General features: G+C 35.2%; 1 long non-coding RNA gene across 1 annotated transcript in view; it reads right to left on the reverse strand.

The window, feature by feature from the left end:
• Window positions 1-21,473, reverse strand: part of LOC309642422 — a 65,420-nt gene extending 43,947 nt beyond the window's left edge. Inside the window, exon 1 of the long non-coding RNA XR_014253186.1 lies at window positions 16,144-21,473. This is a non-coding gene — a long non-coding RNA (uncharacterized lncRNA). The remainder of the gene's footprint in view (window positions 1-16,143) is intronic.
• Between the last annotated feature and the right edge of the window lie 1,500 nt (window positions 21,474-22,973).

Genomic DNA, 22,973 nt, shown 5'->3' on the forward strand with positions numbered 1-22,973 from the left:
TAGTTGCTTTAGAAGGATGTATGGGAAATTAATATTCTGAGCATATAATGATTCCCTGGTGATTTTCCATCTAATTTTGAAAAGTGCTTTAACTACATAAGATTAAGAAAGCATTATTCAACAAATTATTACCTTAGGTCATCCATTAGGTCATTTACTCATTTATTTAGTCTTTCATTCAACAATCATTTATTATCTACCAAATTCCAAGAACTCTACCAGGTAGAAGGACATCATTTCTTTCCCTAATTCTATGAGTAGTGATCAGTCACTCATAAAATAGTTTAAATATGTTTCCCAAACATTCTTAATAACATCCTTAGTATTTACTAAACTGGAGAATTATATTAGTTTTCATCTTAAAATTCATCCTAGAATATTGGTATTTGGGAGGTAATTCAGAGAGGAAGTGACTAATATAATTTAATTTGGGGAAAATCATATTTGTGTCAATAAAACCAGACCAATTATTGATTATTTACCAAATCACATTAAATTCTAACTCAGGATTTTCTATATTTCTGTGAATTATTCTTCTTCACTTCACACTAAATCTTTCCTGTATTATGATTTCAAATAATATACGGTATAATAGGGGTCATACATTTTCATGGAAAGAGAAATGAACTTAGTTCCAACATCAGGTCCTGTTGCAAATCAACTCCCCTCCATTACCTCAGCTTTCTAGCTGGGTAAACTAAGGGGAAAAGTCTATGATAGTTCTTATAGTTCTTTCCAGAACTAAACTTCCATAACTTTAAGAATATTTAACTTAAATAGTGTTCAGGTATTGAAAATTCATTCATTCCCCAATCTATATATCATAGATTCATAGGGAGTTTCGGAAAATTTAATTAGTCACTGAAATAAAAGCAATTATAGTTGAAATGTGTAATCATTGAAGCTTTTAAGATTCACTTGCAGCAAACTGAAATACTCATCCCTTTCTTTAATCAACAAACTTAGTTAATAGGCTCTAATGCCACATGCAAATATAAAGAAAAGAATACATATTTCAATTAATACTTTGATAAATATTAGATCAACACTCAACAATTGAATGCTCAAAGGAAGCATGGACTTAGAAGCTGGAGAATAAGAGAAATTTCCTGGATAACGGGGATACTACTTCAGAAGCCCTTTAAATACTGCACTGAACTATGTTTTTCACATGCGTTTTAATTATGTGGTATCCTGGTTTTCTGGAACCAGACTAAATGATTATATTTTGCATGTGTAAAATATCTATACAGATGTTAAAGTGCTTTTCTTCACATAATCTTAATTTGCTTTTCATGATTCGCTTTTCATGTGAAAAATCATAGTAAGCCATAGCTCTTCAGCAATTAAAATGACTTGGTTATTATACATGCTTATTTCATATTATAGTCACAAAACTTATAGTAAGGGTAACAATATCATAGTCATTTCTCTGATGAGGAAACTGAGATGTTGAAGAGTTAAATTCCTTGTTCAAAGTGATGCAATTAGTAGGAGGTAGAGCCAAGAATCAAACCCCCTTCTGTCATGTGCTTAACAACCATGTTACATTGCAGGAAGGCAGTCATTTGTAAGAAATAATACAGGTCAATATGAGTTGTAATTCATATTGCCACAGAATTTTAAAACATTATTTACAGTTGAGGCAGTAGAGACTCAGAAGTCTGAGGACCACATAAAACATTTCTGTTGGGGCTAGGATTGGTTCTTGTACCTTTTGATTATAAACTCATTGCTATTTCTAGTGTACCATATTTATCTTCATTATATCCCACAAAAAAAGGTAGGGCTCTAAGACCTCACTTAAATAGTCTACCAATATTCTCCATCCCTTCTGCCTAACATACTGGCTTGTGCTCTTCACAAGCTAGATACTTCCCTCTCAAAACTACTCTCAAGTGGGCTCACCTACCTCTGTTCCATTAACCAAAACAGCTCCCAAGCCAAGTTCTGTTGGGGACTAGAGTTTCTACGTTACAATAAATAAGTTCCTTCAGATTCATACTCTGCAAACGTATCTATTTTAATTAAAATGTTTATCTTTCCATCCTTGCACTTAGAATAGAGTGATTGGGGTATCACATTGGTCCATTGAGAAAGCTTCTGTAAGACCTTTTGTGATATAAACTTGGAAATCACCATTGCTTAACTGAGAGCTCAGGCTTTCACAGATGAGTTAAACCTGTAAGTACTTGCAGTTTCAGAAGCCACATTTTCCATCCAAAGATCACTTCTGTGAGAACTGTTTTTTTTCACTGCTGAATCATCAATCACCAGTGCTTAGAACAGTGCTTGCCACAGAGCAGGTGCATAATAAATATTTGTTGAATGAATGAACAAATGATGTATTTTAAACAGCCCTCACTTCCATCATCCATTTCTTCATTTTCAATAAAAGTAGTATAAACCCCAAAATGGAGAACACTACCTGTCCTACAGAAGCTTCTGTTACAGGTCTTTATATATAAACCTAAGTTTCTTAAACTATCTTCAATAACAGATGAATAATGAGGTAGGTATCCATTTCCTGAAATAATCACAGCAGGGTCAGCACCACCTTGTGATAGCTTTTCGGTTTTGGAGGTATATACACAGTTGCTGATGACACAAAAGTAATCTGCTTGCTTAAGTCAGCAGATTACTATAATTTCAAGAGGCTCTTCTCTAAGATTTCTATACTGAAGAACTATGAAAACTGGGTGAATAATGAATGCGTTTTGCTGGTTACTACTTTGATTTTGCTGTGATTTTAAGATAAAGATTATTTTCTATAAAATGCTAGTAGATTCGATTCCTAGATTAGTTTTAGATAGTCCTGGAGAAAATAATTATTAGGGTAACCCAGAACATTGGAAATGGATTCACAGAAGCAGAGGTGTGATTTAATTTCCACTTAATACAAGTTGGCTTAATTTTTACATTTCTATTGTGAATTTCTTCTCTAAGTTCTAAGCAATTCTGGCCTTTTATATGAGACATAAAAAAAGCATATTCACCAGAAGAAGCATATTTCTTAAGGCAACATTAGCTGCTCAACATACTAACCCCCAGATGTCTCAAAATAGAGAATTTTATGTTTTGATCACATGAAGTCCAAATACAGTGATTGTTCCTGCTCCGTTTTTTAAGTCGTTCTAAGTGAGGAATCAGAGACACAGATTTATTTTAACTTAAAGCTTCCACAGTGGCCATGTTCATCAATATTAAGTGAGGAAAAGACCATGGGAAATTAGGTACAGGACATTTTAATGAGCCCAGTCTCCCAGTTTGGATGAGGTGCCACTACTTCTCCTAACATCCCATTGGCCAGAAGTTAGACACATGGCCACAGCTAACTAACACGAAAGAAAGCTGAAAAATGTAGTACTGCTGTATTTCCAGGAAGAAAAATAAATTACTTTGTAAAAGAGTTAGGCAATATAGTCTAAATACATAAATGATATTTCCTAACACTTGATTCTGATACTCTGTACTTTTTGCATAATCTTGCCTGCTTTCTTAACTTCCAAACTTCTCTCCTTGCCTCCCTTCTCCCTTGGCTCTCTTCTTTTATTCCTTTATTCATTGAGACAATTAACAAATATCTTGTGACCAAATTTCTACCAAATGAGTGGTAGCCCCACAATTTCTATGTAGGAAGGATAGGGGGCATTGATTTTGTTGGAAGAGAGACCTAGTAATTTACTAGAAGTCTCAAATATTTTATTTACTCTATTATGTTTGTTAGATTATACCTTTATTTGAAGTAAACTGGAGGAATTGGAGGGAAATGATGACAGTTTTGGAGGTTAAAAATTGTACTATTTTTCCTTCAGTTTCCCAGTAAGACATGCTGTAGGGATGAGTAGCTTCCATGCCATTTTAGCTGCATACTAGTTTTCACAGTCTCTATCTATAGAAAGGCTTTCTTTATTTTGGAATCATTGAGCTCTGTTGCTCTTTTCTACCATCAGCATTTGACACATATTTAAAATCTAGAACATGAAATGTGAAAAAATTGACCTGTTTATTGCTTCTATGTCCTTATCACATGCAGCAAAACATGCACGTTTTAATTCAAGGAAGATGCCAGGTATTTGTTAAGCTTTTGAAGAAGTATTTATTTCAATAAGGCTTGAATAAAAGGAGAACATTCTATCTTTATTTTTAATGTGCTCATAAACAGGTAAATACCCAGCTAGCTATGATTTTGAATGTCATTGAGAGACATCTGGCAAAAAAAAAATATATATATATATATTACTAATTATGATGATAGTCTAAAAATTGTAAAACACGTTTAATAATTGTATACATATCACATGTCCCACAAATAAAACATATCATTTCTACCTGGTAGGCACCAGTGACTTTAAAGTTATGGTACTTTTAAGTTACTGATGACAAAGGGTTATAGTTCCATATAGAAGAATAATTATTTCCCTGAATAAAAGATCATATATGATCTTTTCTTCTTTTGGATAGTTGAGAAACTACTATCTAATGAATGAATGACTGATATTATTTCATGACACTATTTTTGACACTAGGGCTAATACAAAGAAGTATATAAAATCATTGATTTCCTCAAATATCTGTAATATAGTTACAAAAATATGCCATTACACCAAAACACACACACATACAGAGTTAAACTAATACAGTATTCTAAGAGCTAAATTCATGAAATAGGCTGTCTGAATAATGGGGATACATCAGTGGACTTGTTTGAAATAATTAGAAAAGTCTTTAGACAAAAAAAAAACTTTAATTAGTCTTAAAGGATAACTAGCATATTAGAGTTCTCTAGAAAAACAGAACTGATACGATTTATATACAGGGAGAGGTTTATTACAAGGAATTGGCTCATGCAATTACAGAGGCTGAGAAGTCCCATGATCTGCTATCTGCAAAAAAGTCAATGCGGTAATTCTGACTGAGCCCAAAGGACTTAAAACCAGTATCACCATGGCAGGGAGAAGACTGACATCTCACCTCAAGTAATCTGGCAAGAAGGGACAAATTCCTCCCTCCTCTGCTTTTGTTCTATTCAGGCCCGCAATGGATTAGATGCTACCCACCCTCCTTGAGGAGATCCATCTATTTTACTGAAGCCACAGATTCAAATGTTAATCTTACCTGGAAACACTTTCACAGACACACTCAGAAATAATGTTTAATCTGGGCACCCCATGGCCAGTCAAGTTAACACATAAAATTAACCATCTCTAGTGGTTGGTTTATCAGACTGAACAGAGGAGGCTTAGATGAGAGGTAAAATTTGAGTAAAAAGGCAGCCTTGTGAAGGCTTTAAGTAAGTTTGGAGGATGCATTATTCTAGATTGTTTTGGTTACAAAGGGCAAACAACAAACTTTAACATAAGCAGAGAAGTGCTTCACATAATTAAGAATTCTGAGGTACTGCTGAATCCAGGGACTCAAATGAGGTCAGGGGTCTGTCTGTATTTCCATTTCTGGGCTCTGATTCTTTACGTATACTGATTTAATTCTCAGATGGATTATTTCTAAACAGCAGAAAATATGGCTTCTGTCAGTCCCAGGTCTAGATTTCCCTTACAGACTCCCTCCAATGCAGTCATCTCTCAGTATCGGTGGGGGATTGCTTCCAGAACCTCCCCAGGTACCAAAATCCACAGATACTCAAGTTTCTTATATAAAATGGTGCAGTACAGTTGGTCTACCTTATCCGTGGATACCAAGGGCCCACTGTATATAACAACTTCCAAAAGACCGAGCTACTCTTCTTGACAGCACATGTACTAATCATCTGTTGCTACATAACAAATTACTCCAAAGTTCAATGGCATAAAACAACAAACACTTATTTTCTCACAGTTTCTATGGATTAGGAATCTGGGAGCACACCTTAGGCACTTCTTGTTCAGGTCTCTCATAAGGCTGCAATATAGGAGTCAACAGGGACTGAAGTCATCTCAAGGCTTGGGTTGTGGAGGATGTACTTCCAAGTTCACTCACATGGCTTTCAGCAGACCACAGGCCCTTGTTAACTTACAGTCTTGGTCTCAGACTTGCCCATGGGTCTCTCCACAGGATTATGCACAACATGATAGCTTGCTTCCTCCCAAGGGAGGGTGGGGGTAGGGGGAAGAGAAACGGGGGCGGGGGGGAGAGAAAGAGAGAGAGAGAGAGAGGGAGACACCAAGACAGAAATAATAATCCTTTTGTTACTTGATTTTGGAAGTGACATACCATGACCTCTACCCTATTCTAGTCATTAGAAGCAAGTCAGTAAGTCCGGGCAGAGGATGATACAGGATCTGGATACTGGGAGGTGGGGATCATTGGTGGTCACCTTTGAGACTACTTAACACAATCACTGAAATAGTCACTGTGATCTAAGAGATAAAATAGTCTGGCATGGACCAGACTATGAGTTCATCCTTCATGCCTTGAGTGGGGAGAGATCTACATGAATCACATGGAATAGGTTCTTCACCAAAAAGAGGGTTGCTTTTATCAAAAGAGGGGAAGAATTCCTGGAGAGACAAAAGCAACTAATATTCAATTCGCAGGACACTGAATTGATGGACTATCTTGCTGGGGGGAAGTGTTTGTCTCTGAGAAGCCCGGGCAATTAGAGAAAAAAATTGTGTTGCATGATCTTAGTATTTTTACTTTATCTCTTAAGTAATCACATTGTATTTGTCTGTGTGGCTCCTGTGTTTGAAAGAGAACAGTGACGCTACAAAAACTGTGTAACCGAAGATTGCTCTGGCAGTGGAAGCAGAATAGATTGCAACAGATATCAAATGAAGGCAATTGAGTTAGGGGGCTACTGCAGGGATCTAAGTGTGAGAAAATAAATGCCTGACAAGGCTTGCTGACTGTGAAATAAAACTTTAGAGACATACCTAAGAAAATGTGAAGGAAGAATTGATATAACTTGTTAAAGATTTGATGAAAGATTTGGAGAGGTAAAATATATTAGAAGAAAGACTCCAAGGAAAATGGTCTATCAGAAGCAAGTGTTCTCTATTGAAGCAGAGAGGATTTAAAAATTTTTTTCCTCATTATTTCTCTCCTGAGTCTGAATATTCACAATGTAAGAAGGCTCTGTATTTTCATAAATTTATTCTATTTTCATTTATACTTTCAGTGTATTATTCTAATATATGCAGCTTTCCCTCCATATTCAGGGCTAAACTAGCTCCTGCTCTTTATACGCAAATATTTTGTGACTAGGAATCGGTAAGTATTACATCAGACTTAGGTATAAAAGGAATGGAAAGTCAGGAAATTTGAGTGATTTTTAAAAAATGTTAAGACACTGGGGAGGCAATATCGCAACCCTTGATTTTTTGTTATGTGGATTATGTTGACAAAAGCGTGAAATCTGGAGAACATTGAACTAATATATTATTTAACTGATACAAAAAATATTTACAGAATACCTACTCTGTGCCAAGCTCTGTGCTAGGTGCTGGGGATAAAATTATGAGCAAAAACCTCTGTCATTTTGGAACTTCCAGTCTGGTGCTGTGCGGAGGACAAGTTTTACATGTAACAAATAACAACCAAAATAAATATAAAATTATAACACTTATAATTGTGACAAGAGCTAGGATTATGAGACTTGACATTGAAGAGAAATCAAGAAAGTTTCTTTGAGAAGTGATACATTTCTAAAACCTGAAAGATTTTAAAGCATTAAGTAGGCTAAGAAGGAGGGATAGTGCAATCTGACAACAGAAATAATGCATGTAAAGTTTCTACATCTGCAGAAAGCATGGCATGGTAGAAAAACTGAAAGGTGACCTGTAGAGCAGAAGTACAAAGACTGAGTAAGAGTGTGATGCAAGATGAAGGAGCAAGTAAAGGACAAAAATGGCTGAACATTACAGTTCATATTAAGGATTTTGGTCTTTAAGGAAAAACGTACAGTAATGAGAAATATTGAAGTAGTTCAGGGTGTGGTATCCTGAAATAGCTGCTGGCTGAAGACCAAAGAATGGGAAGCAGGAAGACAAATACAAATACTTCTATTTCCCAAAAGTGGAAGACAGCTGAACTAATGAAGTCTCTGGCTACAAACACTACATAGCATACTTTGCAATAACATATATCTACAGCAATGACAAGAATGCAATACATATCTACATTTGTTAAATAAAAGGGAAGTGTTCAGTTTCCATTAATGAAGTGAGCTCTGAAAGAGTACCTTCAGAAAAGACACTGAATTTGCTCTTGAGGTTAGATCCAGAGTTCTTGGTTGGTTCCAGTCAAAATGAGGGCTTTTATATTAACAGATATGCTAGGTAAAGAAAGGAGGACAAAAAAAGGATATTACGTATGAACTGACCCCCTATAAGACCCAATACCATCAATGTAAAAGGATAGAAAATTCACCTATTTGCCCAGAAAGATGACAAACATCTATTCTGAAGACTCCAGGTTAAATGAAAGGAGAATAAAAGCCCAGAAGACTCAAAATTAAGGGCTTGCACTTAGAGTGGATTTAGGCATCACTTTTTACATTATTCTTGAGGTTCTGGAATATGCAAACTCAGAAAATAATTTTAAAATTATCTGGACTGGTGATACCCCAGTGCACTTGACAAAGCAAAAGAAAACTTCATTGGTGTGGAAGAAACTCACTAACAGGCCCTATGTTCATGACAGTCATACAGGAAAAATGAAGTCCCTCTACAGATAGGTTCAGAATAAAAAGCAAATTAAGAAACAAAGGAGGATGCTATCTAACATAAGCAAGAAGTCAGCTTTGCAAAAACTATTTAGTAGCACCTGCCATCAGGTCTTCACTGATGTTGCTGGCTTACTCCACTGCTAATGCAACTGATGTTTCTGATAGCCTACAATGTCAACATCTCATGAAAACTATTGATAATGAGAAACTTTAGCTATAACATCTTGCCCTATGACTTGGACATATTTTTAAAGTTCCTGACTCACAGGAAAATCTGAAATAAACACAGTTCTACACTTGTAAATATGCTACTCCACTGATCCTGATTCATTGTCTTTGAAATAAACTTGGCAACTTTTGTTCTTTTCCCTCCAAAAACATCTTTCTCAGCAAATTCTTTGACCCTTCAGTTAAACAGTTTCCTATTAGGCCTGTTTTACTAGTGCACCAGACATATCTGGACATACTGACATTCTGATGTACAAACAGGTTAGACCCACATTGTGCTCCTGTTGCAAAATAATACACTTTCTACTGCATGGGGTTATTATTGGGTTCAAATGGGTGAAATGTATGAAAGACTATCAATTTTGAAGACTATCAATCATGTATACTATGTGGAATTATTTAATTTATCCATTTTATTTTAGTGCTTTACAAAGCTAATCCATCTTTCTAATACCAGAAAGGACAGGGGTACTATTAAGGGCAGGGAGCTACTCAGCTTATAAACTACTGGCCAATATTGAAAGAGAGATTCAAGATTTCAAACTTCAATTACTTACTCTAATAGTTATCAAATAGCTTGAGACTCTCCATTTAACCGATGATAAATATGCTCAAAAAAGTGCTTTATCCCTTAGCTATCCTCTCATAAATCAGGAATAAAATGGATATGGGTATTTTGACAGTCATCTATTTGGGCTACAGGGGTGCCAAAACTACCAAACAATTCTGTACAAAATACTTTCAACTGAGTAATTTTGAGTCGTCCATATAGAAGTTTTTCTGTAAGCTATTTGTCAATAGCTGAATGGACCATGGTTGCATTCACTGCTTCCATTTACTGTGTAATAATTTGGACGGCAATGGATAGACTGGTTTGAGGCTTCTACTTCTTTGGCAGTGCAGTATGTATGACTGCTTTCTTGAATGGCAATCACAAATTGTTCAAAAAGGGCAATACAAAACCAGCTTACTGATTTCAATAACTGAGGTCAGTTTGACATTTAAAGACTGCACACTTGGGCTTCCCTGGTGGTGAAGTGGTTAAGAATCCACCTGCCAATGCAGGGGACACAGGTTCAAGCCCTGGTCCGGGAAGATCCCACATGCCGCGGAGCAACTAAGCCCGTGCACCACAACTACTGAGCCTGTCTTCTAGAGCCCACGAGCCACAACTGCTGAGCCCGTGTGCCACAACTACTGAAGCCCGTGCATATAGAGCGCGTGCTCTACAACAAAGAGAAGCCACCACAGTGAGAAGCCCGCGCACCACAACAAAGAGTAGCCCCCACTCACCAACTAGAGAAAGCCCACGCGCAGCAACGAAGACCCAATGCAGCCAAAAATAAATAAAATAATTTAAAAAAATAAATAAAGACAGTGGGCTTGTTGATGGTGTGTCTGCATACCTTTGCATGATTTTAAATGCTAAATAAGTTTTTAAGCAAACAAAAGTCAAGCAAAAATAATATTTTCTGCTTGACTGAAGAGGATGATGACGGTTTATACTTTCATTATTCTAGAAATTAGTTAAAGATTTGCTTTAATTAAGATGAGATGGGGGCTTCCCTGGTGGTGCAGTGGTTGAGAATCCGCCTGCCAATGCAGAGGACACGGGTTTGAGTCCTGGTCTGGGAGGATCCCACATGCCGCAGAGCAACTGGGCCTGTGAGCCACAATTGCTGAGCCTGCGCGTCTGGAGCCCGTGCCCCGCAACGGGAGAGGCCGCGATAGTGAGAGGCCCGCGCACCGCGATGAAGAGTGGCCCCCGCTTGCCACAGCTAGGGAAAGCCCTCGCACAGAAACGAAGACCCAACACAGCCATAAATAAATAAATAAAAAATAAGCAAACATTTACCAAAAAAAAAAAAAGATGAGATGGTAGGGAAAAAAACAAAATAACATTTTAAAAAATCTCAGCACTATGAAAAGTACAGGAAACTTCAGGTAATTTTGTTTCATTTCCACTGAATCTCCTCAGTTCTGGAAACCATCTCTGTATTATTGTATATTTAAAAGTGGGGGCTTTAAAAATAAGCATTTAAGTAAGACCTCTCTCCCTCAGTCATTCCTCTACTCCCCTCTGTCTCTACCTAGCTACTCTCATTTATGTTAAATGTTTTGCTGGTATGACACATACTACCCCCATAGATGGTTTCTCAGTACTAATACTTCTGATTGTTCCAGTTCTTTCCTTCTTTGAAGTGTGTAATGCCTCAGTAGATTAGCTGATCATCAGCAAAGTGGCATTAGCTCTGTTGGTGCCTTTGTCTACCTAGAAATTGTATGTAAGAAACTGAGTTTAAAAATTTAATTATATAAAATAAAGGCTCACACTATTATGAAACAACCCCACAATATTTTAATCAGTTTGTAGTGCCACCAAGAAAAGAATGAAGTTAAGATAACAAGGAGTCTATAACTGAACTAAGGAAGTTCCATTTGATCACCATCAATTACTTCCTAATCATTTCTCTCCTTTCTACTCATGCTACGCAGAGGAGATGAGATCTTTGCAGAGTAGGGGAGCTAAACAATGTTTGTTTATCTGAAATCCTGCTATGTTATTTACCATAAGTTTAACTGTTTTGTTATTTTTTTGCCTTTAATAAGCTAAAGTAGCAGTGCAAAAAGTATAAGCTAAAAATCCTACTTAAACAAGTAAGAAAGAACATAATTTTAGGAAGACAGGGATTTATTCTTACAAATGGAGCTGACCTGCTGACTTGCATTACAAAGCAGCTATATTAAATTGCACTTCCCTAATGTTTGCACTGAATTACAACTACAAATATTTGGGTTCCAGTTCTACACATTACAAATTAGCTTGGGTTAAGTCACTTAATCACTCTAGCAACTGACATAATGTACACATTTAATCTGTAAATAGGAGGTTGCAGTGAGTGAGTCCTAAAGTTCTTCATAGCTCAGCGAAATAATATTTCAAGATTTAAAAAAGCAAATATTCTAATACAACTGGTATTAAAACCAATCTCTCTCCAGTTTGAGAGTTCATTTTATTTTCAGAAAGTCAGATGCCCATAATAATATAACTTCTTTGATGTGCATTACAGAAATACGATTGGGATTGACTCCCAGCCTCTACCCAACTGCTGTTGTCAAATAGAGGCTTGTTCTGTTAGGTGAGCAGGAGTTGTTCCAGGGGAAAGAGTCAAATGTTACCCCTACATTCCATTATTCTTCTGGCTCCATGTTTCCTGATCAGGAGTATACAATTGGAACAAATGAATTGGGACATTCTTGGAATCTCTGCCACTGTCTTGGAAGTGCCAGCCATCCATAAGACAGAATTATCCTTACTGATACTGATATATAAGTAAAATATGTATTAGCAAGTAGGGCCAAACAGAACACACACACACACACATATATACATACATATATATATATAATGCAAACAAAAATATATATGTAGATAGGGCCAAATAGCAGTGTTCCTAGACAGATCTGAATTTGTAATTAGATCCCCAAACTCTAGGCCAGCTAGCTGTGACTCTGGTCATTTCATTATCTTTGTAATTAAGGTACCCTGCATTATGAATATTGGTTCCCATTGTCACCAGATGATAGGGCTTTATTTGTTTGTAGATGTACAAACTTTTTTCAAGGAACATAAGTTTGATTTAAATCTTGCCAAGGATGACAAGATTTAGTGTGCTATAACAAAACCGTTATTTATTTAACCAAATTTTTTTTAAAATGCAGCCTACTGAAACATGCAATGTTTTGTAGAATCAGAATGCTTTGTTTCATTAAGGAGTTCTGCATAGGATTCTTTCTCTGGTTCTCGCTTTCCTTTTACTGCCTCTAGTCTTGGCTCAAGCACACTTGCAGCTCTCCAAGCAACAACAATTTGGAGCTTACATGAGAATTACCTATCACTAGCTACAAAGGGTAATTCATTTTTGTAAGAAGCAGCATCAAAAAGCTTTCAGATAAGTATCGGTCAAGGCATGGTCTGGTATACCATGTACCTCAAAATTACCTGAGAAGCTTCTTATAATTTTGATTTCCTGTAACTGCTGATACAAAAACTGTGGGTAGAGGCAAGAAAATGTTTATTCTAAACATGTTACCCACTATCTCTATTGCAAGTGAAGTTGATAACAACTACTCATTAGAGGAAAAAAATTCTGATTTAAACTTTTTTCTGTGTGTAGATTGTTCATACTGTGATTTTTACCTACAGAATTTCAATTTTGAACACTAGAAAATTCCCTACCCTGACCTCTGCACCATGTTATAATTTTCACTTATTTTCTAGGGTACAGACATTTTAATGTTTCAGGTCAAAAAATAACTATCAAAGTGATTTTTAAACAACTGCATTTATTCTGTAAGAAATTGTGTTAAATTAAAAATTACAAAATGTTGTTAGAAATAATGTCCTTGGTTAAAAAAAAATATATATATATATATATATATACAAGTAAAATCTAAAAGAAATGAGTACAACTCTATAATGCTAAATGAGAATTAGAAATAGCAGTATGAACTCATTGTTATTTATTTTTAAATGCTTATTTCATAATTTTGACCACCAAAAAGAAATGATTACTGGGAAGCAATTGCCAGTAATGATATGTACTCTAATCATGTATATATTTTTGTCGTTAAGTTTCCTTTTCAAATGAAAGAACTAGAGCTCCTTGGAAAAAATGGTTGAATTAAGGTCTGAGGCAGGAAACATAAGATGGGTATTAGCAGAACATTATTTTTCGTGACAGAAAACAAAGAAACGAAGAAACAAAAAAACCGAAAGACTAACGGTTGTAACAAAAAGGAATGGTGCACATCTGAAAAGGATCCCACAGGGCAGGGCAAAGATGTGACAATTTCAGCAACAAACAAAAAACAATGTATGCAACTGATTGAGACATATAGATTATCTGAAAGTCCATGATTTCACAATGATTTTCAAAAAACAAACAAAAAAAATTGTCACTATTGAAAATAGCTACTTCACCAAATACTGACTTTGAAAATTGATAAATTAAAGGAAAAGAATTAAGCCTTTACTTTGATTTTCCTGATGCAACTGTCTGTAAGGACAACTAGAAGGCCATGATTGAGTAAATAGGCTTTACTACATTATAATTCTGATTTCAAAAATGTAGGTAAATAATTTTATCAGTAAATTGCCTTTTTATACTCCCTAAAGATGTAATAATTATCAACAGATGCTAAAACAAGTACTTGAAAACTTGTTTGGGGACTGTACACTCACAAGATATCAAAGCATTGCTATCCTAATTATCTGCTCATTGTAAGGGGAAAAAGATAAATTTACACTGGAGGAATCAGGCTGTCACCATCCGAACCAGATGATCAGTCACTCAAGGTGGAATTTCCAGCATCCTGTGCTGCATGACCTAAGGTAAAATTAAATAGATACAACTACCTATTTTTATGGTCTTGCAAAAATGGTAAACAAAATTTCCTGAAGCCTTTGCATCTATTTTTAAATTCACAAGAAATACAAGAAATATAAGAACAAGTTAAATCATACCACAAAGAAGCAATCAGATTTCTAGGATTCTGAACATTGTAAAGGAAAACAGATGTCCTATCTCCAAGCCAATGTCTTAAATTAAGAAATATTCACAAATGGTAATTCTCTTAAAAAAAACCTGTTTTGATATTGATTCAATCATCCAATGATAAAAATACTATTTTGCTTTAGCTATCAAAGAAATTTAAATGTGGATTGGGTACTAGATGAATTAAGAGACTTTTAAATTCTGTTATATTAAAAAAACGGTTTCTTTTAAGAGATGTACACTATCATTTCATGATTGCATACTTGATTCAAATACTTCAGTAAACTAAAAGTAAAAGAAGTAAATATGGCAAATGTTGAAATTTGTTAAATCTTGATGATAGGTTGTTAGATTGACTAAAATAATCTCCATTATTATATATATAATGGAGATTATATGCATGAAATTTTATATATAAATATATAAAATAATCTCTATTTATAGAAATTATATATGAATTATGTTTTGTATTTTATATATCTGCTATATACATTTATATATGAATTTCATACATATATGTTCGTATATAAATATATATATATATAAATATATATATATATATATATATATATATATATATATATATATACACACACACACATGAATTTTTCACAATTTTTTTTTTTTAGCTGTGCCATGTGGCTTGTGGGATCTTAGTTCCCTGACCAGGGATTGAACCTGGGCCCTGGCAGTGAAAGCACAGAGTCCTAACCACTGGACAGCCAGGGAATTCCCCACAAAAATACTTTAAAAGATCTAATTTTAAGGCATCTGTAGTATTCTCTACTACATTTTGGATAACTTTGACCTGTTAATGACTACCTAACGTGTAAACTCAGCATTGTTGGTCTGTGATCCAGGTTTCATTCATTTCTCTGCACTTTTATGGTCTGCCCAATCAGTTATCTTAACCCCATACATACTGTACTCTATATAATTCACAATAAATTAATAGTACCAGGCAAAATTTGTCAAGATATGCTCCCCACTGATGCATGTATAACTAGTCTCTTAGTCTGTTTGGGCTGCTATAACAAAATACTACAGACTGGCTAGCTTATAAACAACAGAAATTTATTTCTCACAGTTCTGGAGAACAGAAATCCAAGATCAAGGCACCAGCATGGTTGAATTCTGGTGAGGGCCCTCTTCCTGGTTTATAGCCAGTGCCTTCTCCCTGCACCCTCACATGGTGGAAGGAGTAAGAAGGCTCTGTGGGGCCTCTTTTATAGGAGCATTAATCACCTTCCTGCAGGCTCATCACCTAAGCACCTCTCAAAGACCTCTTAATACCATCACACAGGGTGTTAGATTTTCAACATATGAATTTTGGGGAGTAGGGGAACAAACATTTAGACCATAGCAACTGGTGAAAAAACAATAAGAACATATTTAAGTCTTATGAAATGGTCTTAAGAACAAACTGCAGTCTAAGAAACATTTATTCAAGAAAACCTACTGTCACTCAGTAAGGCAGAGTCTCTGGCATTTGAACCATGAATTACTCCCTCCCTCCCACACACCTTCTTGAGCCCAGTAAGATGGAAACTCAACTCCAGGTGGATGCAACTAGAACACAGGAATTGTTCTCCCACCTCCAAGTTGAAGGTTATGACATGTTCCAGAGGGGTGTGGGACGACAATATTTCTCATCCTCTCTACCCAGTTACCTTTTTTTTTTTTCCCCGTTACCTTTTGTAGAGGCTAAATTCCAAGTGAGTTGGAGGCTCCATTCTTCTAGGCAGACCACCACTCAGAATCGGAGGCTCCAGCAAAGGTGCAGCACACTGAGAATACTGGTGACCAACTGCCTTTGCCCCAGCTCATTCTTAGAACAGAGGTTACATTCTTCTCTTTGTAAAGGTAAAAGGAAATTAAAACAAGCGAACAAAAAAAACACAGATTGTCACACCTACCCAGAGCTCTGCTTCTAAAGCAGCAGCACCACTCAGAAACAAGCCACTATCCCAGGATCAGCTCCAGAGCCATACCTCAGAGTTTTTGCCCAGGGGGCAAGATATGCTAATAGAGAGCTCTATAGCTCTCCCTAATTTGAAAGGGAATGTGAGAAAGTTCAGGCCTAAGGACACTCTCAAAAACAATGGTTTTAGTGGAAAGCAATTAAGTGGAGGATAGTAGCTTTATGGGAGATATAAACTAAACCATAGCCCAGCAAGTTTTCCAGAAACAAACAGGGAAAGAGTTGGATAAGAAAGCCTTCCTGGAATCAGAACAAACCTCAAACCCTGACCTCAAAAACAACCCCTTTAAAGGAGCCAGTATATCATTGGATCTGTCTGTGCAGTAATTTATGCTGCAGGGCACAGTTGAAAACAATAGAGCAATCAGCTGTCAATTAGTTAAGCACAGCTCATCCAGTACAGCTGGATGTATTCAGGAAGGAGACATTCAAAAAACAACAACAAAGAAAAAACAAATAAAATACCAACCAGGCAACAGAAACTGAGAAGGGCCACATTTTGGATTAAAAAAGATTGCACACCTCTGTATTCATTGAATACTTGATTTAAATTTTCAGCTAACTTTTGTAACTAAAATTAGAGCATTTACAAAAACAGTTCAACATCATCTTAGGACAGTTATGTAGATTTACAAAGTAGCTCTGCAAAGGTACAAATAATTTTGAAGTCTACCTGATGGTAGATGATCAATAAAGAGTCAATGAGTGTATTCCAAGGTGTATGTTTTTATTTTAACAAGGGAATTATTAACAAATGTGGTAGTAAAATTAATCTTTGTATACTGAAAACATTTGTAACTTAGTCTATAACTTCGATTTTGATTTATAAAATATCATAGCTTATTTATATAATTATGTCTCCATAACCAATTCCAAGTACATTTGTGTTCATGAATGTCTTAATTTCCTATGAACATTTTTAACCACAATATTGTGTTCTACCCAAAACTAAATTTTGTCACAAAACTATTTTCTCCAAATATTGAGCTTTTAAATGAATTTACAATAGCATTAATAATTATGTCAGGTGTTTTACCTTTATGGAATCAACTTCTAAAAGTTTATCTGTTGCCAAGATTTGTATAAAAAAATGGAACCCTTAATTTGCGATAACCTATTCAAAACATCTGTTGAAACTGACGTAAGTCAAGCATAATTTAAATATTTAGGTAGTTCTACTAACAGTGCTAACACATTAAAAGCTATCATTCCACTTATATTTGTGCTCTAGGACAGTCATTTTTTCTCAATGAAAAGTCAGGCTTCTCATTGTGACAGGTAAACCCAGATTTTGCAGTTGAATCTGTTTCCATTGTTTTCAAGTATAGTCTTCTAGATTATTGACTTTTGGAGTGGGCATTAATGCTGTTAAAAGATTCATGTATTCTTATTTTTATGTTTTCTGTGATATCACTATTATCACTACAGCCCCAATGGTAAGTGTTACATGTCAATGAATATTTTATGCAAATTATACTTTAATTGGTACCTTTTTCAGTATTTAAAATGCAGTAATTAAAATCATATTTTCAACTTATTATTTCTAAAAGTGTTTATTGCAGAATAAAAATGTGTTCCTAAAAACCAAAATCAACTTCAGTAGCAAGAATGCTCATAATAATTTTTATAAGTGCTATAGCAGAACTATTCAGCCATTTTGTGAGCATATTTTGTGAACACCGTAAAGTACAATTTCTCCCATCTCTTCCTGACCCTATCTACTAGCAATCTAGAATGGTAGGGCATTTTGAAAGGAACAGGATAAGCCATGACAGCATTGCCAAACATCCAGCAAACGTCCATCAGGCCCAACAGCATTCAATACTTCTCCAGTTTTCCTTTTGAGCTCACCCTGCATAATGTTTTTTTGTAAGGAAGGAGTTTGTAATGCTGTATGTAAAACAGCTGAGGGAAAGAGAGTTGCACAATTAGCCATCTTTTTTTTTTTGACAGCCGTCTTCACTGAAAATGCTTAATTAGACAAAAGCAAAGTGGAAAGTGCAGAGTGGAAAGTACAAAGTGGAGTCCTGTGGAACCCATCACAAGTTATTTTCATAATTTTTGAACAATAATTTGTTCTTCAAAATGGAAACCCAGGAGATTCTGATGCTGAATTGAATGGGATGCAGGAATATAGCTGTAACTGGGATTCTCGAAGGCAAACATTTTGTACGGTTACACTAACACTGATAGAAAAAACGCAAACTCACTCAAGATATTTAATCAAAACAGGTATTTGATTATAAGGAGACAGAATGATCTAACAGAATTGAGGAACACCCAGAAAGTGAAGCTGTGCCTCTAGAGGGTCTGGATTCTAAGAGGCGCTTCTCTTTGCATATCTGTTCTTTCTGAGTCTGTGCAGTAACTAGTTTAGTCTAGTAACTAGTAAATTTAGTCTCTGTCTAGTAATTTTTAAATTTTCAGAATTTATCCTGCAGGCAATGTGGAATTTGTGGAACTATATGAAAGAAAATATGATCAGATTTATATCTTAGAAAGATGAGTGGGATTGTAGAAAGAAATGATTTCAAATGTTCCCTCCCCTCCTCTTTAAAATCCCAAGAGAAGAGAACATAAAATCTCCGTTCGGAAAGTTTCTCCTGCCTTACCAAAAGCAGGTCCCAGGAAGTGATTTGCTTGCTGATAGTATGTGTCCCAACTGTACAAATTAAGCATTCTTTCCAAACCAATCTTATAGGCACTAGAAAGAATCCTTTGAATTGTACTTATAGTTCTCATTACGCTCCAGGTACTCAAATTAGTGTGAAATTACTTCCTCCGTGAATAGTATTTTGGGTACTATGCCAAGGGAAATACACCACAGCACGATAAATGCAGATGTTTTCTGAGTGGAAGCTCTGCTAAGGTAAGATCATATTATAATTCTGAGCAACTTTTTTTCATTCCTTTGAATATAAGCATTATCAGACTACAGAGGAAATGGTTTAATATGTATAAACGTTAAATTTAAAGGCCTAAACACTAAGTATAAATATTAGGAGTTTATTTCTGTACTGTATTTTCTTTTTAATATTTCCTTTAGAATGTGTATTTCAATGTAATATTTATTTAGTATTTTTACTTCATAGGTCATGTAGGGTTGTGTTCCAGAGTCTTCTCTGTAGATCAATGGCAGTGTGCTCCCTGAGATTCTTCTTTACAGCTTATTCAAATACACGTTTCTTAACTTCCTTCCTTAAAAGTCTGATTCAGTGGGTCTGGGTCCTCTTTATGCAAGTATTACAAAGACAGTTAGGGGTATTCTCTACATTTAAATATTTACAGGTTAGAAATGTTTCATATAAGACCCTTGTATTCCATTCTCCCTGCCCTACCTGAATATATATTCACCTTTGTTCATGCTTGCACCGTACATCACATGGATATAACCATTCAAACTAGTATTGACTTCGCAGTGATATGAATCAGTAAAGCACCTCTTTTCATTTAACTGTTTTAAGTTCTGTTTCTGACTTTTAATAACTAAAGAGCTCTGCTTAATACAAAAACATGTAGTTGCTTATTATCATGGTATATGCTACAAAGAAAAATTATAGCTTATATGACAGTATATTAGTAAGAGAGATACATTTGGAAAGTAGAAAAGACATATATAAGAAAGTGAATTTATTCTTAAACCCAATTTATATTAAACAATTATTGACTTTGCATGAAAATTTACAAATATAAAAGAAAGAAGTGAACTTGTTAACCCCATTCTACCATTTGACCATTCAGTCCAAACTGAACAAATGATCTGAAGTACTACATAGCTGATTTATATTTTACATTTTTCTTTGGTAGGAATAAGAAAGGCAATGACTGGGTAAAGAATATGAAGTGAATAACTTAAAATTAATCACACCGTTTAGTTCAATAGAGCAACAGAGGCAATTTTTGATACTGAATGGATTGACTAGTCAGATGAAACTATTTGGAAATCCATCTTTCCAGCACATTTAGTGTGTAAAGAAACAGCCTAAACTGCAGGAGCCAAAGAATAAAATTAAAATTTCAGCAGTAAAGAAAACTGAAATGAGAATATCAATAATTTATCTCAATATTGAAGCAAGAGTAACCTGATAGCATCTTTGCTATGATTTAGTATCAAGAAGTACAGCCTTAGTCTACTTTTACAATGACTTCTCCTTCTGTATCCACCTTCCCTTTCCTTCTTCAGTGTCTCTCTGTTGCCATTGTCAAACTTGCCAAAGAGACATGGTGTTGATTTTGTTTTCAGGCTGAATAGTTGTGGAAATTATTCAAGTGTACAGTTACCAAGTCAGGGGTGAGACAAATTATGTTTAATTCACCTAGAGGCAACTTTTGCCATTCTTTTGTTCTATTTGTACCATTTTTTGCCTTGCACATTAGTGTTCTCAGAATGAGTTTATGAAACTGAAAGTTGGCACATAACCAAAACACTCTATATTTCTGACAATTCTTAGTTGAGAAACATTACTTTTACAGATCAATGTCAGATGAGACTAAGCTCGTAAGTGTTATTTCCTAAAACTTAAAAAAAAATCAATGGTTATTTCCCTCTGGATTTCTTAGTGCAGCCATTGGCAGCTGAGGTAGTATAAAACACATGGTTATAAACTGCAAGCAGGCATTTACAGCCATCAACATGTCATTCTAAATAACCCCAATTATAAATAACCAACAACTGAGCCAATCTCTAACGGGTACTGAGTAAAGCAGCTAGCCCACCTACCAGTGAAACAATTTGAAAAATAAAACTAGTATACCAAACTTACTTTTTAACATGAAATCTGGTTTGTCTTACATAAAAAAGAAGAGATTTTGTCGTTGTCTGAACATATGCATCCTGTACCTCAGTCCATGAAATAACTGTCAAGACCTCTTTATATTGAGTCCAGAGAACGAAATTTGAAAACTTGAGTGAATTCTAATTCCCTACTTACCTTTTACTAGGACATCTTTTTTCATCAGAAAAACTATGTTTTACACACTATGTCCTCCAAACAGACAGATGCTCCCAAACACGTAGAGATATTAAAGGAAAATCAATTGAAGCACAGATCACGTGGATTTGAACTTTTTACCCATTGACAGCAATTACAGCAGAAGATATAACAAAAAATTAAAATGAGACATCACATCATTTGTCATAGAAAGAAACAAAGCATAGTCCATCTTTTCTTACAGGAAAATTACCTACTGAGCTTCTTACAACCAGGAGACTAAAATCTCTCCATAACATGTATCTTAATGAAAACCTGGCAATTATATTAAAGGTCATAAGACTTCCTGCTTCTGTAAAACATCCTGATCGCTAAAGAAGTAGTATACCAGAAAGACAAGTTCCATTTCAGTGAGTAAAAACCCTAGTGGCGCCAGGAATAGAACCCACAGACACTATGCTGCTTTTGTCTCTGTGCTCTGGTGTTTAATGAAAGTTTTCCCCTAATCCAGTACACTTTACTTATAGCATTAAAGAGATCTGGAGAAGTAAGGAATGCCATTAATAAATCCTTTGTGACAAAGTAGCGTTCTTTAGTTACAGTTTCCATGCCTATGGAACTTAAAAAATCGAACATAACTTTTAAGTTTTCTTCTCTATGAGCCATTCTACATAATTATGCTGCAAATTCTAAGGACATTTCTATAAAATGATGTGGTTGCCATTGTGGTTAAGCCTACTAAATTGGATACTTTTGTCTCAGTTATGCTGAAAAGCTTGTCTTAATTAGGTATTCATTGCCTCTTAGCTTACCTATGCTCTATGGGATACTGTTGTTAGAAGAAAGGAATGAACTCATCAAGAATATCATGAGTGCCTTATTTTTGACTTCTGTCTGACCTTGGACTACATAATACTCTTTTAAAAATAAGAAGAATAATGCTTAACTGTCAGTACTCACAGACCATATTAAATAAGGTACCCAAGGTGATGCCAAAGATGTGTTGAAATTAAACCCTTAACACATTTTTAGCTCAATGTCTACATCTTTGGGTTCATGGTAAATGGTACATTGTAAGCCAGTGTTCAGTGAGGACAGAAGTTTTCCTTTTGTATTAGGTACCTATAATAAGCAAGAAAATCTCATTATTTTTCTTTTGATTAAATGGAAATGATCCTCAAAGGTGATATAACATGTAGTTCCATTTTTAAATAATGATTTAAGCCTTTTTTCTTTTTCTGCATATATGATGAAAACTAAGATTACATTTCATATGAGTCTTTTTCTAAATATTTCTTATCTTCCTTAAATATTGTTGCCTTATTTCAGTGGAGAGCCTGTCTTACCTGACAGAGGAGAATAAAAATAGGTTATCTATTCTTATGTTTTCATTCTTTTTGTATAATAAAACAGAGAAATTTGGGGGCTTTGAAAAGCCTAGAATTATGGTATATTATTTAAAAACAGAATATCATCCAGACTGAATGTGTGAAACATCCTTGCTCCACCTCTTGGAATTTCTCTTGGTTTCCGTATGCTTATTTATGAAATGTGCACAGTAACAATGCCTTCCCTAAAGAGTCTAATTATTTAATACATTAAGGTAAGTA

Source organism: Balaenoptera physalus, assembly GCF_965194825.1.
Source record: "Balaenoptera physalus genome assembly, chromosome: 14".
Taxonomy (NCBI): domain Eukaryota; kingdom Metazoa; phylum Chordata; class Mammalia; order Artiodactyla; family Balaenopteridae; genus Balaenoptera; species Balaenoptera physalus.